We start from the raw sequence: 4145 nt of genomic DNA, 5'->3' as shown, positions 1-4145 counted from the left end.
GAGAATGAAGAATGTGAGAAGATTACCGGAGAAGAGAAAGCTACTGGTAAGGAAAAAGCTTTCATGGCAGATAACAAGGATCAACTCTCCGAGGTAAGTTCTAAACCTATTTGTACTAAATGTGAGAATTTGTCTGAGCAACTTGCTACCATAACTGATCAGTATGTTCGTTTAGATGCTGAATTTAAAACTCTTAAAGAAGACCATCACTTTATGAAAGCAAGAGAAAACAGTTACAAAGTTAAAATAAAAGCGTGTGAAAAAGATGTTAAAAGCTTAAAAACAAAACTTGCTGAAAAAATTGAAGTAATTGATCTAAGTTATGAGGTTTTAGAAGAAAAGACTAAACTGATTGCTGAACGAGAAAAGCAGATTGCTGACCACCAGGTGAAAGTGGTGGAACTGAACCGAAAACTTGAGCAGTTCAGAAATTCCTCAGCTATTCTTGATCACCTTGTTAGTGGTCAAGATTCCTCTGCGAAGAGGGGAGGAATTGGTTATCACGAGGTTCCACCACCTTATAACCACAATTACACTTTCAACCCTAGTGTTCAGAAATTTGTTGATTTTGAAGTTCCTCAGACAGTTCCAATCAAGGTTACGAGTAAAGAACCAAGTGTTAGTAGTGGCGAAACGAGTTCGCCTGTTTCAAGTGTGAAAATTTCTGTTACGAGTCCAGTCTCATCAGATTCGGATAAGTTGTCCGAATCGGGTAAGACAAAAGAGAAGGTAGTGTTACCCACTGGTGGAGAAAAAGATAAAACTTATAAAAAGAGTACTTCACTCAACCCGTACGTCCCACCTTATGTGAAACGAACGGCCGGTAACACAGCCTCGACATCCAAAACAACCTTTGAAAAGAAAATGGAGCATAGGTGTTGTTTTAGGTGTAATAAGTTAGGACATCTTGTTGCAGATTGCCCTCTGACGCCGAAATTCAGAGGTGTGAGGCCTATTAAAACTGAGCATAAGCCTAATGATAATTTTAATACTGCTAAAAATGAAAACCCTTCAAAGTTCCGAAATGTAACTAATTCAGGTTTTCACAGAAACAAACCTCAGTTTAACAATGCTAATAACCAAACCGCAAGATATAATACTTCCAATACACATAGGTTTGGAAGGCCTCACACTCAATTTCCAAGGAGATTTCCTAATAGGACTGACAGGAATTATCCAGATGCTAACTTTGGAAAGCAGAAGTACGGGATGTATAGATCCAAGACCAATTGGTCCTGGGTCCCTAGATTCTAATCCTTTGCTTTATTGTGCAGGAACAGTTGAACAGGACTGCCCACAGTCTTTGGATTGTAGATAGCGGCTGTTCCCGGCACATGACGGTAACAAATACTTGTTGCACGACTTAAAACCTGTTCAAGGAGCGAGAGTTAGCTTTGCAGGTGAAAGTGGAGGCAGAATTACTGGAAGAGGAACGGTGTCCAATGGAAAAATGACTCTTGAGAATGTGAACTTTGTAGAAGAGTTGAAGCACAATCTGCTGAGTGTGTCGCAGATTTGTGATAAGGAGTACACTGTTCATTTCACGAAGAACGAGGCGATCGTGTTGAAGCCTGGTTTTCAGATACCAGACGAGTGGATAGTGATGAAAGCTCCACGTGATACAAATACTTATGTAATGGATATGAGGTCTACTGAAATGGCCACGGAAGAATCATGTTTAATGACGAAAGCAAGCGAATCGGAATCCGAACTGTGGCACAGGAGGATGGGGCACATTCATCTTCGGAAGATGAACCACATTGTCAGGAATGGACTTGTGATGGGCGTTCCCTTGAAAAGTTTTAACTTTGAAGACAAATGTATAGCATGCAAGAAGGGAAAGCAACACAAGAAATCCCATCTCACCAAGAAGGTCAACTCTATTGCCAGTACTCTAGAACTGCTTCACATGGATCTCTTCGGTCCCGTGTATGCAAAAAGTCTAGGAGGTACTTCTTACTGCTTGGTGATCACTGATGACTACTCGGGATATTCGTGGGTATATTTTCTGAAATCGAAAGATGAGACGGCTCAAATGGTGAAGAATTTGATTACCAAAGTTGAGAACGTCATGGGTAAAACAGTTAAGTTCATCAGGAGTGACAATGGAACGGAGTTCAAGAATATTGAGATGGAGATCTTCTGTCTTCATAAAGGAATTGAACACCAATACAGCGTTCCGTATACTCCACAACAGAATGGAGTGGCTGAAAGGAAGAACCGAACTTTAATTGAAGGAGCCAGAACTATGCTGGCAGATTCGAAGCTTCCTGTGATGTTCTGGGCTGAAGCAGTTGCTACAGCCTGCTATGTTCTGAATAGAGTGTTAACTGTTAAGAGACTTGGTAAAACGTGTTACGAGCTTATGCATGGAAGGAAGCCCAACTTGAGTGGTCTTGAACCATTCGGGTCCCCTTGTTCGATCTTGAAGACAAATTCTAAATTTGGCGAAGTAGCCGATGAAGGAATCTTAGTCGATTATGTTGTTGGTACTCCCAACAGACGTGTCTTCAATACTTCGACCTGCAAGGTGGAGGTGGTGTGTAACACCGACATCACAAGTTACCAACCGCCAAAACCAAGCAATGGACCTGCTGAGCTTTTCGACTATGTTAAGCTTTTTAAGTCTTTTAACATACCGGAGTTGGAAATTTCTGAAGAAGAAGAAAGAGTTGCGACGAAGATGATACTTGATGAGGAAGAAAATCTATTGCAAAGACAGCTGATTGATAAATGTCAACCTTCCTCATCAAACTCTATCGATACTCCTGCTGCCTCAACTGAAGAAGAATTTATCAATCCTTTTCACTCTCAGCATGAAACAACCATTGACGAGCTCTCTTCTAACTTGGAAGACAATTTGCATGTCGGTTCTGTACCAACCACGAGAATTCATAAAGATCACCCTTTGGATAATGTGATTGGTGATGTGTCCTCCGGTGTACAAACTAGAAGTAGCTTGAATGAGCACACCTGTGTTTATACAAGAATTAAGGAGACAGGAATAATCAGTGAATGCCTGTACACCTGCTTTATAAGCCAGATTGAACCGAAGAATTATCAAATGGCTTTAAAGGACAGCTCGTGGGTCGAAGCCATGCAAGAAGAGTTGGCTCAATTCGAGAAGATGGAAGTTTGGACTTTGGTTGAAAAACCAAAGAATGTGCATGCGATAGGCACAAAATGGGTGTTTAAGTGCAAGAGAGATGATAAGAGGATTATTATAAGAAACAAGGCGAGGCTAGTCGTTAAAGGTTTTAATCAACAAGAGGGGATTGATTATAACGAAGTGTTCGCTCCTGTCGCCAGGTTGGAAGCCATAAGATTGTTTTTAGCGTTTGCTGCTTATGAAAAGATGAAGGTGTTTCAGCTAGATGTGAAGAGTGCGTTTTTGAATGGGAAAGTTGATGAGGTTGTGTATGTTGAGCAACCTCCGGGTTTTCCTGACCCTGACTTTCCAGATCACGTGTACAGGTTGAGCAAGGCGTTGTATGGATTACATCAGGCACCTCGTGCCTGGTATTCAACTTTATCGGATTACTTGCTCGAGAATGGTTTTGAAAGAGGGAAAATTGATAGCACGTTGTTCTTTAAAAGAAATGGAAGCGACTTCCTGCTGTACAAGTCTACGTGGATGACATTATATTTGCTGCGTCAAAAGTCTCCATGTGTCAGGAGTTTGAAGCCGTCATGAAGAAAAGGTTTGAAATGAGTGCTATGGGTGAACTAACTTTCTTTCTAGGATTGCAGGTTGATCAGAAGAAGGACGGGATGTTCATTCATCAGACGAAGTATGTTCATGATGTGCTCAAGCGCTTCAAGATGGAGGACAGTTCTTCATATGATACTCCAATCTGCGTCAATCACAAATTGGGTGCTGAAGTAGACGGCGATGCAGATGTGGACCCAACTCAATATCGGGCAATAATAGGTTCTTTAATATACTTAACTGCATCTAGGCCTGATATAATGTTTGCTGTTTGTCTTTGTGCACGTTTTCAGGCAAATCCAAAAGAATCTCATTTGAAAGGTGCAAAGAGGATACTGCGGTATCTCAAGGGCAAGCCGAAGCTGGGGTTGTGGTACCCGAGAGGAGGAGACTTGGAGCTAGTCGCCTACACAGACTCTGATTATGGTGGGTGCAA

The sequence above is a fragment of the Bidens hawaiensis genome, unplaced genomic scaffold (assembly GCF_021521415.1).
Source record: "Bidens hawaiensis isolate Kalapana, Puna unplaced genomic scaffold, B.hawaiensis_p1.1 tig00033266_1, whole genome shotgun sequence".
Lineage (NCBI taxonomy): Eukaryota > Viridiplantae > Streptophyta > Magnoliopsida > Asterales > Asteraceae > Bidens > Bidens hawaiensis.
Note: the sequence above shows the minus strand (reverse complement) of the source record.